Source organism: Gavialis gangeticus, unplaced genomic scaffold, assembly GCF_001723915.1.
Source record: "Gavialis gangeticus isolate Ggan-Ray unplaced genomic scaffold, GavGan_comp1, whole genome shotgun sequence".
Lineage (NCBI taxonomy): Eukaryota > Metazoa > Chordata > Crocodylia > Gavialidae > Gavialis > Gavialis gangeticus.
This window is the reverse complement of record NW_017729030.1, coordinates 42,574,431-42,586,971: the sequence shown is the minus strand read 5'-3', so window position 1 is coordinate 42,586,971 and position 12,541 is coordinate 42,574,431. Positions and strand designations below refer to the sequence as shown.

At 43.4% G+C, this 12,541-nt stretch overlaps 1 long non-coding RNA gene across 1 annotated transcript in view; it reads left to right on the top strand.

Moving 5' to 3' along the window:
• Positions 1 to 12,191, top strand: part of LOC109301168 — a 49,516-nt gene extending 37,325 nt beyond the window's left edge. Inside the window, exon 3 of the long non-coding RNA XR_002098457.1 lies at positions 9,621 to 12,191. This is a non-coding gene — a long non-coding RNA (uncharacterized LOC109301168). The remainder of the gene's footprint in view (positions 1 to 9,620) is intronic.
• The last annotated feature ends 350 nt before the right edge of the window (positions 12,192 to 12,541 follow it).

The window sequence follows — 12,541 nt, the reverse complement described above, 5'->3', positions numbered from 1 at the left end:
GTGTCAGCCCCAAAACACCAGGCAGTGGGAGGCAGTCATAGGTGCTATTATGCAGACACTAAAATTTGAAACTCTGCTTTTACCCACAAGGTGGGTGGGTAGAGCACTCTCACAGACTATAGTATAGGAAGCCTGCGTTCATTTCCATCTTCTGCCTGAGGCATATGAAGCCCATGTCTCCCATATGAACGCTCTAGGGATATGGTATTCTGGGGCAAGGGGACTAGCACAGTTTCTCCTATTGAAGCTGCTCCCTTTTGAACAGAATAAGAAAATATTTATTGGGCCAAAGGGCGAGTACAACTTTCTGGCCTAGCGGCTAGGGCACACGTGGGAGAGGGGTGGCCCGGGTTGCATGGCTGCTCCAGGGAATTCTTAGTATAAAAAATGTGGGCATTCACAGGTGCAAGGACCCCTCAATGAAAGAGAAGCACTCTGCCACAGATTAGCTTTCATTTACCCTGGTGTAAGAGAGAGCAATTACTGCGAGCAGCTGACACTGCAAATCCCTAACCATATTTACTTCATGGTAACTCGTTTATGGGTTGACACACATGGGTATCATCACTGCATTCACCAATTGTCCTATTACACAAATAGTTTCTAATGTACCTAAGCTTTCAAAAATAAGGCTTCTACGAGCAGTACTGTTCTCTATGCCTGCCTTGCCTCCAAAAAATATCCAGGAGAAAAACTGTTTTGCTTCTTTGCAATACACTTAACCTGTCTTTTAGTGAGCTACAAGCCTGACCTTTTGAGACATTGTGCTGCATTCTAGTGAGCACAAACTCACTATTTTTCTTAGCAAATCAGGCCTGTTCCTGGAAAGAACATTCCTAGAAAGCTTTTAAAGTAGAAAAATAAATGAAGAGTGAGGAGAAGGAGATGCACATGCGTGGAGAAAAACAACTTGGTAACAACAAAAGCAACAACAACAGAATAGTTTAATTTTCTAGAGCCTGGGCAAAATTGCATAATGATATGACTAAATGCACATGAATGTGTATATGAGAACTTGTCCAAACTAGTTATGATAAGTACTGCACAGGGGGCAGGAAATGTGTATTGTTTCTGCTACTACCAGATAGGATAATATAGAGATAACTCACTTAGACCCTCATCCATTCCCTTACATGTTCCCCCTTCCCCCATCAGTAGTTCAACACCTCCCAGCCATTACAGCAGCTGAGATCAACTATGTTAATTTTGCTGACCTGGCTCCGTCCTAGGGGCGAGAAGCCAGGCCTTCTCAGTAAACAGTCTCTGGTCCTCTCATGGTCCATCTGAGCTTGGCAGCTTTCAGAGTGAAGCAGGCATTTCCTTTATATCAATATTTAACTTGCTTATTGGTGTTTCAACCACAATTTGTTCTGGCTGTAAACAGGGTCAGCTAGGAAATGGACTGTTTGTTTAAATATATCATCTACACAGGAGTCCCACTGCAGGACCTCAGGCTTCTGCTGTCGGACTGGTCTGGGGGTAGAATAACTCCCTGGGTTTTTTGGCTCTCTGTGCCACTTTCCATCTGACTCGGTGCCAGCACTCCTGGATTTGCCCAGCTGTTTCCTCTAGAATGCCGAGTGGAAAGCAACTGGGGACGAACAAACCCCTGCACACCTACAGGCTTGTCAACACCAACCTGACCAGCACTACGAACAAAAGGGACCTGCGGGTAATAATAGACCACTGTATGAACATGAGCTGGCAGTGTAATGCTGTGGCCAGCAGGGCTAACAATACCCTGGCATGCATCAATCGATGCATCTCCAGCAAAACCAAAGTGATTCTTCCTCTCTACTCGGCATTGGTGAGACCGCAGCTGGAGTGCTGCATCCAGTTCTGGGCGCTATACTTTAATATGGAGATGGTAAAGCTTGACAGAATCCAGAGAAGAGCCATCGGTATGATCAGAGGCTTGTGCAGCAAGCCATATGAGGAAAGGCTGAGGGACCTGGGACTCTTCAGCCTGAAAAAGAGAAGGCTGAGAGGGGACTTGGTAGCAGCTTACCAGCTTACTGCTACATCAGAGACTTACATCAAGGGCTCGGTGAACAACTCTTCACCAGGACACCCTGGGGGAAACTAGGAGTAATGGTTACAAACTCCTGGAAGACTATGTCAGGTTCAACATGAGGAGAAACTACTTCACAACTAAGGTGTCCAGACTATGGAATAAGCTCCCTCCAGAGGTGGTGCAGTTGCCTACCCTGGAAATCTTCAAGAGGAGATTGGATGATCACCTTGCTGGGGTCCCCTGACCCCAGTTGTCTTTCCTACTTGGTGCAAGTGGCTGGACCTGATGATCTTCCGAGGTCCCTTCCAGCCTTACAGTCTATGAATCTATGAATTTTTTGAGAGGCTGCACACCAAACTGCTACTCCCACTTTGGTAATACTCGTCATATTCCACAGGAACACCGGGAACAGTGCTGGGGCAAGGAAGTTTGGCAACTGGGGCAAAGCCCACAGTGGTAGCCTGCCCTTGCTCTGCACACACCCTTCCATCATCACCCAGGAGTGCATGCAGCGGTGGGAGCCCCCCATCCCCAGTCCCTGCACCCCTCAAAATGAGCCACTTATGGCCCCATCCTGGCTGGGCAGTGCCTGTTGGTGCCCCTCTGCTTTGGTGCCTGGAGTTGTTGCCCTTCTTGCCCCCTCCCTACCCCAGCCTTGTTACAGCACTGACCAGAAATCCACGGTTGGCTTTGTAACTACCAAGACCCTCCCCTTCTTCCCCACCCCCCATCCCACTCCAAACTGTGTCCATCTGGACACTCCAAATGAAGGAGTCCTGGAGCGCAGGGATCTTTCTAAACCCATTAGCTCTCTGTGCCATGCTCCATCAGTAGCCATTCAAAAACTTTTCCTCAGAGCACCATAAATGCTTCTCCTGATTATAAAGAGATTATTGTTGTTGAGCAATATTTATTACAGATGCCACAATCAGGACTGTAACCTCATTGTGTTACAGACACTTAGGACTATACTGTCTCATTCTCAGAGAATTTAACTGCAAGATAACTGATGTCTGAAGGATGGGATATGAGGGACGCAATCAAATTCAGACAATTGGAGTAGTTGTTTTTGTAACGTATATACTAAGACATGCTAAGTTTTATTCCACTATATAGATAAAGCAGGTACCAAATATCCCCATCTGTTCCTCAAGCAAGGTAGCATCAGTTATCTAACTCCTTGAAGAAGGTAGGGAAGAGTGGCATCTTGGAGACTAACTGGTTCAGCAGGATGCTAGCATCTGATGAAAGAAAGAACCTACATCTGATGAAGCAAGTTCTTGCTTACAAAAATTCATGATGCTGAAGCAGTTAACTGCTACCTTGCCTTATGCCCAACTTCAGACTAACATAGCTAACCACCTCTCTGATGCCTTTAAGCCATCATGGCAAAATATGTGAAAGACAGCATGAATATTAATATAAATAATACCACTTTCACATTCATTGTAGAGCCTCCCATTTAGCTACCACAGTTGGTTTTAATGTGAAGTTATTCCTCACAGTATTCAGAGGCCAGGATCCCATATCATGACTCACCCTCATGACTGCTGCCTGATAACACATATAAGGTTCTGCACATCTGCTACACTCTATCCACTTAGGTCTGAGGTGCAAGTGTGTAAATGCTGTACAAAAGATTTTTGTGTAAGTGCTCCAATTGCACAGAATTCCCATTTGCTTCCCTGCCATCTCCCTTCATTGCCTGTTGATTCTTTGCCTTTGGGCTCAAGGGTGTGCAATTCCTAGTTTGTGCTCCTGGGGAGGCAGTTGTGGCTTTCTGCCCAGTTTAGAGACTGAGGAAGGTTCTGTGCAGCTGAACTACATGAGGGTTGATCAGGGCATGATGAAGTACAGCTTGCCCTCAATTACCACTGCCTCCAAACTCAGAGCAAGGAGAGCTCAGGAAGCTTGAGATCCAACAGATGACTCATCTATATGATGATACCATTAAAGAAGCATAAATAGAGGTAAAGGGTATGCTTGGTTCTTGCTGCTTTATGCCAGAAGTGCATGTTGTTCCTGGAAGCTACAATGATTGGCACCAATATGGAAATTAAACTTTAGGGGGTAGCTATCACATGAACCCTTCACATGATACCTACTCCTGATGTTTAATTTCCTTATTGGTTCCAATCATTGTAGCTTCTGGGAACAATGTGTACCCTGGGAGAGCAGATCTGGGAGAACAGCACCTCAACACTGAAAGTAGCCAGCACCCCATAAACAACTGTCAGAAAAGTTTCAGAAAAGAGAAGAGGTGAACTCCTCTGTGAGTTGCTTCTACTTTTTTGAGGTTCCAGACTGGCATCACTTGTTTACTTCAACTTGGCTTCATCTGGGCCTGACATGGCAGCTTATGTAACTGAGACCAAAGCCCAACAGCAATGAGAAATGTCAGAACTGCCAAACTGATATGGAATGACACCATTGTGCACAACAAATAATATAACTCAGGCTTTTGAAGCAAAACAGTTCATTCAGCACAAATTCCTCCTGATAGAGAGCTGACAAGTAAAAGTTCCATTTAAAAAAAAAATCCTCACTTAGTGGCTAAAATAAATCCTTACTTTCAGTAGAGCAAGGAACAGCAAGGGGTTTTAGAAGTCCATTGTTTCAACTCTTACTGGCCAAGACACTGGCCAAAATTTGGAGCATGTGTATACCTCCTGTCTATAGCTACAGAAGATTTTGATGCTGCAAGAGAGTCTGAAACAGGAAGGTTTCTAGTTGGAATTCAGCACTAACAGTTCACAGGCTGGACTGGATGAAGGTCAAGCTACAGTCTGACAATGCAATGACTGGGTTAGCAGAGGATAGGAGTAGTGCACAGAGGAAAGAGTTTTCTACACAAAGGTAAAAACGCAGTTTAGGACGTAAGAGGTTTAAAAGATTTTTTTCTTTTCTTGTTTTTTTTTTAGCATGAAAAGATCAGTAGCTAGGTGGACTAATGTAGGAAGGTATCTGACTCATAGAAACAACTTGGCATTTGTGCCATCCTAAACCGAAGGCAATAAAAACTTTATCCTGCATCCCCATGCATTCTCTTTCTCTTTCTCATGCACACTGATATATAAGAGCATGACTATGCCTGGAACTACTGCTGTAGAAAGGATATTGATAGCACTGAATAAACTGATTCTCTTTAATTACATTATTCTATATATTTTTATGAGAATTTGTCCTACCAGGAAAGAGCCTTTGGAGGCGAAAGCATGTAATCATTCTAACCAGCAAAGTAGGAGCTTTCCATAAACCATGTGTCATATACATAATTACCATAAAACTTTTATCTGAAGGAGCTGGATAGGTGAATTTTATGTTGAAACTACCAGGTAACATTTTGGTAGCATCATTTCTCTACACACTTATGTCACTGGTCTATTATTTATGGAGTGATGCTTATTACAAATTACAGTGGCCTGGCCCTCAATGGCCTGGCAAGCCTTTAACCCTTCCTCAGTCTTTCTCCACGAGCATCCAGGCTTACTTGCCCTTTTATTTACCGAGCCTCAACTACCCTTCCAGTTCTCAATTTCTTCAACAGACATAAAAATGTAATTAAACAAACTGTCTGACTGACACACACTAGAACTTGACTCCCAGCCAGCTCCCAAATGCTTTCCCATCTCCAAGTCCACCAGGCTCTTTCAGTTTGCAAATGGCATCCACCTAAAATGAAATCATAGTATGAGGAAAAGAGAAATCTCACTCCCCCCACCCCCAACTTATGTAGGAGAATTAAATGAGAAATGACTTTGTGGTGCCAGTTATTAAGTAGTTGGCAGAAGAGAAAACTGGATTCAAATGGACCCGTTCCTGAGAAAAGATGCACATGTTCATTCTGGAAGGATTTGCTGGTTAAAGTAAGGGAGTGAAGTGCAAAGAAAGAAATCCCACTCCCCCCTGGTTTGAGGAACAGCTTCAAGGTTGCTATGTTAAGCGTTCCCCCTACATGTCAAACTCCTGTGTGCTTTTAGAAGATTTAAATTAAAAATTTCTGCACTGAATAGGAGAATGAACTGTAATTGGACATGGGTTTCCAGACTTTGGATTATATCAATAACATGATAATGTGCTCTTAATGTCTCTGCTAGAATGGGTGGAAAACCCCAAGGGTCATCTCCTGTGATTAACTATTTAGAAAATGGAGCAGCTTCCACTCTGCACTGATTTATAGCCAATGGGTTGGCAGAAATCACCTTTGCCTCTAATGTCTGGTGCAAGATGCAATTTTAAATGTAATGGAGAGGAGACAGTGGAGGATACATGAAAAGACTGTCCTCATAAAAAAAACCCTGTCGGTGTGCAGAAGACAGGTAAGCCAAAATGAAGGATGATAGCCAACGGTTGAGATTCAGCTTCTCCAGGGAAACAATCCTTTCCATTTTTTCCATAATTTGAATGTCAGTGCTTCTCCGTATTTTCAGTCATGAGTTCTGAAAACTAGTTTCATTTAGGCAAATAATGCCATACATCAGAAGAGGTGATATGGCCAAAAATATCTCCTTACCAGAAAGGAGTTGAAGGAAGGAAGAGTCCCTAAGGCATTTGGGGTTTTTATATATCACCTAGCAGTGGGGCATTTGAAACACAACACCCTATCTGCCCTCATACTGTACTGGGATCCTCATCCCAGCAAATAGAGCAGACAGAGGATTTGAATTGGGAGGAAGAGATCCCTGAATTCTAATTTCATAGATTTCATAGATTTCTTAGACGTTAGGGCTGGAAGGGACCTCAGAAGATCTTCGAGTCCAGCCCCCTGCTCCAGGGGTAGGAAGTCAGCTAGGGTCATAGGATCCCAGCAAGATAAGCAAATTCTGATTTGCCTGCTTGTACATTCACAGGTTCCAAGTACTTGTGCATGTAGAAAGGGGATGGGTATGAGACATATGCTCTTTACTCTCAGAACAGAAAAACAGCCACTGAGGGCACATCTTGACAAGGGTGTGTGTACAGTTTGCAGCACCTCAGGTCAGTTTGAGGCACTACAAACCACACATGACATATGTGCACCCATTTGCCACACTGCAAATTAGCACCATGGCAGGTTTTTTTGACACTGGAGATCCTGGTGTCAAAAACAATCACTGCTAAAAAAAAAGCAAATGCAAATGGTAGCAGCATGCACCACCAGGAAGAGAGCCCGGCTGGCTAGAGCCATGCTTTGGCTGTTGGCCAGGTTCCAAGTGGCTGGCTTAGTGCTGCTGCCCTGGGAGGCCCCCAGGACCCCATGTAAAGCTGCTGGGGCCAGTACAGATGCTGGCCTCAGCCTCCCCTATCCTGCCCTAACCTACCCTACCCAGGCCTCCCCTACTCTACCCTACAAGTATGTGTTGCTGCTATTTGTCCTGCAGGAAATACATGTCCCTGCACTTACACACTCATTGGGACACACCCTAAAGCAGCAATTCAGCTCAAGTCCAATGACTTAAGTCTTAAGACTCAAGTCAACTTAAATCTAAGTCAACTTTCAGGGGGGCATTAAACACACATTAAAGTCAGGGAGTAGGAGCTGAGGGTTGCTCCAGCTGTACAAAATCAACCTAATTTCATTTACATGCTTAAGTATGGATATAAGTGTTTAGGGCACCCAGAGTTAAACCCACAAAGGGAACTTAGTTATTGTAAATCCTAACTTTGAGGACAACTGCTACCTGCTAGAATCCTTAGCCTGGACTTACAACTGCAGGCTCCCCATGCAACTCATGGGTCCCCAGTCAGGTACTGAGGAAGCTGATTTAGAGAACCCTGGAAGCTAAGCAGGAATCTAGTCAGTAGGCAATAGTAAGGAACATAGCAGTGCCTAGGATTTCATCCCTCAAAAGTAATTAGGCATAAATCAGCATCTGGGAACCTCCTCCTACAGCTCATAATTTGTATTCTGAAATGTGAAGTTTCTCTCTCTGAGGTCAACTAGCTCTGATATCAGGAGGTCATGTACTTAAAAAGGACTCATTTTGCTGTGAAAGCACTCCCTTCCTTTCTGGGTGTCTGTGAGATCCTTCCTGATCCACCTGTTCTTTTTGTTTCTAACGGCCAGCATCAGCACCTTAGTTTCTTTGTTCAATGCTTGGGTATTTCCCAGTCTCCAAACTGCAAAGTGTTTGGGGGAAAAGGGCTTTCCTAGCATCAGTCAATCCATTGTGCAAAGGTGCTTCCAACTGAAAAAGCAGTCATTAAAGTCCAATGTCCCAGTGTGGTACCTGTCTAAGAGGCATCAGCTACAAACCTGGCAGCAGATGGCTGACTTTACATCCACTGCCATTCCATGCCTAAACAGTTTCACCAACCTCAACCAGAGCTTCTCCACTAGGCATAGATTCCCTTGATCATCATAGAGTGCTGTCTACCATGGCTATGGCTACTTTCCTGTGATGATTCCCCTGGCAGGAAAGCAGTGAGAACAGATGCACAGGGAATAAATATACATTGATGATATTTTAAATGTTAAATAGATTAAAAAAATATATGGCCTCTTTGTTAAAATCACACAAAAATTCTTATATGGCAGAGAAGGGCCATATATGTATTGTAAATGTTTGAATGGCACAGCTCATCATTCACATGTCAAGAATCACCAAAGCATAGTCCCACTGTACAGCCATTTGGCATTATGTCTAAAGTGTTCTCATTCAAAGACAGGTATCTTTATGCAGTCTGTAAATATGTCACTGAACATACAGCAACCTGAAATGCCACCTACAGTTTGCAGTAGTACAGCTATTAATGCTTATTTTAGTGTTTCAGGTAGATTTGGGATGCAGTAATTTTATTTTCTATCCCAATAACAATTTTGCTATGTAGAGATGACAAAAGATATTTGTTAAAAATGTATCAGGATGAGTTCTGTTTAGTTTGAATGGGAGTAGAGAGAGGGGAGAGGGAATGAAGGAAGTGTATAGAAACAAAGGGGGGCAGAACCTGTGAGGACTGGATAGCAGAAGAAGGGCAGGGACACAAGCCACAATAGGATAGAAAAAAAGGAGGGGGCAGGATGCCAGGGAGCAGAAGGAGAGTAAACAGGGGCAGAAAGAGAAGCTTCTATAACTACACCAGCCCCCTCCCCTTCAGAGTGGATGTGAACCAGAGGTCTTCAGTCCTCTTTTTCCTCTACTGTTAGCCTATAGTTCTGAACCTCACTGGCAAAGTGTATACCACCTCCCTTCCTAGTGTGCAGCCTGCATAGATGATAACGGCCTACTGCTGCTACCTCAGTAACTCCACTAGCTCAGGTGGTGCAAGTCTGTACTGTGGACAAAAGTATGAATACTGATGATCACTGAAATCATCCTCAGTATGGTTCCACCAGATGACATTTTCTACTGTATTTTTCAAATTAAGGAATTACATTTAAAAATATTAATTTTGCAAAGCTAAGCACTCCAAAGTTAGGACACATGGGAATTAAATAGTCTCATAGGGGTGTTGTATCCATGATGGTCAGGGGATATATAAGAAGCAAGATCGGTTCAGTAATATCTTCTATTCAAACAACCGGACACATTCTGCTTCACAGGAAGTGAGGTTATTCTTACAACTTTAATTCAGCCTTTGTGTGTTATACCTTATGATACAGTTATGTGCTGTTTTTTTCCCACAGGACTTCTGACTCACTCAGTGGGCAGAATAGATGATGCCCTGAGAATGACTCTTCATAAATACCAAATAAAGCTGTTATCTGCAGGACTCCTCCTCCTTTTTTTTAAGGGATTGAACTGTGGATAGCACATAAGACAAGAGACTGCAAGAAAAGGAAGGATGTTGTAATGATCTGGAGAGCTGAATACCATTCTGGAGAACCGGATTCCATCTTTATGTCTACCACAGAACTCCTCTATGATGCAAGACAAGTCACTTAAGTTACTCACGGTTGACCACTGAAGGACCATTGATAGCACTCATTTCTGGCGCTAGGTGGCTCCATCCTGAGACATACTGCACTTGCTCGTCACATGCTACCTTCCAAACCAGCAGTAGTAAAGCTGCATACTTTACTCTTTTATATCTCTGCCTCTCAGATATAAGCAGCAGAGGCATAGCAGGGCAGCTCCATGGTTTGGGCAGCAGCAGTCCATATGGCTATTTTTTGTGCCCCTCCAAAAAGTAATGCTCAGGGTTACTGCTCCAGCACCTCCTCTCCCCAGACTGCTATGCCAGTGCCCCCTCCTGCCCCAGTTACACTACTGATAAAGAAAACTCACTGGCATGGAAACCACTCTCTGCTAGAAAGCTATGTTCAGAGATTTAAGTAGGAATGTTGGTGCCCTGAGCAGGAGAGAGGAGTGGAAAGCAGTGGGGTGGGGGGGAAGAGAAAATAGGAGGCCTGAATGCTTACCTCTTTGCAAAGAGGCTGCTGCGGATGGCATGTCCTCTAAATCGGTGCCCAGGGCTGGTGCCTTACTCACCAGCCTTAGTTATGCTATAGGCAATGCTGTTTCTGGTTTGGGAAGGGGATGTGTGGAGCAAGTGTGGTATATCCCAGCATGGTACTGCATGGCACTTGTAAATGAGTAGTATTTACTCTGAGTCTGTGCTCCTCATTTCTGGGTGCTTGGTATAAGATGCATGGAGATTGCACAATTGCAACTGAAGTCAGTGGGAGCTGAAAAACCAGATCCCAGGGTCTTGCAAATTGGCTAACAAATTAGTGAACACATCTGGTCTCAGTTCCTTATGTGTAAAATAGAAATAATAAATATGCCTAATGCCACAAATGTACTGTGAAGATAAATTCACTGATACAAAGAATTTGGTTACTATGGAGGGAGACCCTTGGAAACACTCCAGAATGAATTATTGATGTAATAATATAATGCAGTTTGGATGGCATATACCAAATAAGGAATGGAGCCACTCATTGAATGAGACAGAGACTGTATGCTGAAAATAGCACATGAACGTGTAATTAAACACTATAAGACAAGGGATGCATGTTGGGAGAGGGCAAATTAAGGTTGTATAGGCAATCCAATTTATGGCATTTTCTACTTCGGAGTATTGAAAGTTATGAAGTCTCTTGTGTTCAGTCAGGTTCCTTCATCCCAAACTGGTCCCACAATTAAAGTAGCACCCCATGCTCAAAAACGTGTCCCTCTTTTCATCATCCTTGCCAAAGCTTCCTCTTCCCCTGTGATTATCTCAGAGTTTTCTGTGAGGCACTTGGATTTTTTTTCAGTCCTAGTGTCAACAGGTTTGGGGCTTTTATTATTTCCAACCTCTGACTTCTTGCACAAATATGGCTGAACTGGTTGTCCTGGTCTTCAGCATCTCCTAAGGGACTCCTACTGAAATCGGAGTCATCAAGGTTTCATGACTACTGTCCTTTGAGATGTATGACAAAATTCCTGACAGCATATAGAGTCATTCAAAGGTACAACACTCTCACAACCTTAACTACAATTAGTAAGGTATACATAGGCAGATATCCCAAATCAGCACACTTGATTTCTTGTGCGTGTGAAACTGCTTGAGTCTGAGTTATCAATCATGCAAAGGACCTGTGCATTCTGGCAACTAGATCCTTTCCATGTGACATTAACTTTTTTAAATCATGGCTCTGAAAATGATCTAGGACCTTTTCCTGATGGTCTACAAGACAAAAAGCTCTAGGTGCCCAGCAGTGGGTGATTAAGTCCTGGTTAAGGAGTGGGTCCATAAGAGGGTCATTTTACAAAGGGAACTATCAGATGAAAAATTGTGAGGAAGTATTCTCACAATGGTCAGATTATGGCCTACTAGTAGGTTAAAACCTTGAGGAATCCAAATGGGTTTTGTTTTATTCTTTCTTCCTCACACAGGATTTGTAGTGATTGGGGAGCATCCCTCCAAAAGAACCCGGTGTAGATTCACAAGTGTCCATGCATTTTCTTTGTTGGTTCAGTCCTGCCTTATGTGTGTATGTGTCTATGCCAGTCCAAGTATCTGCTCTTTGTGCCTACAGCAGTTTTTGTTATTTGGGCATCTTGTGATATTTGGTGGGTTACTTAATATAACTCCAGTAGTCCCAGGTTTATGTCAGAAAAATCTCAGGTTATATAAGCACAATAAGGCAAATAAAAAGAACTTGATATTCTTATTTGAAATCTAATTATTTTGAAGCCAGTCTTTTGATGCTAGGTCCTGCTTCATCTTTTGCTAAGGTTTGGAATTGGAAATATTGCTGATTGCTCTGATGTATGTGTACACTGTAGGTGTGTGCCAGTTTTGGTGCATCTCTTACGCGTGTGTTTGTGTATTCATTGCTGCTTAAGCCCTGCTTTTGTGCATTTCTTTGTTTCAGTACATATCTTTTTGCATGCGCAATAGGATGGTGGGTTTCACAATGTGGGCTGTGTGTGCCTCTGTTTTTTGGGGTGTGTAATGCTTAGTTGAACTTCAGAGTGTAATGTTTCTGTTCTTCTGTACTTCTGTGTAGACACTGCACTGGTTTTCTCAGTGCAATGTGTATCTATGGTGCTGTGTGCACACCATGCCATGGTGAATTTCTCAGTGCAGTGTATATGTATGCATGTAATACAGTGG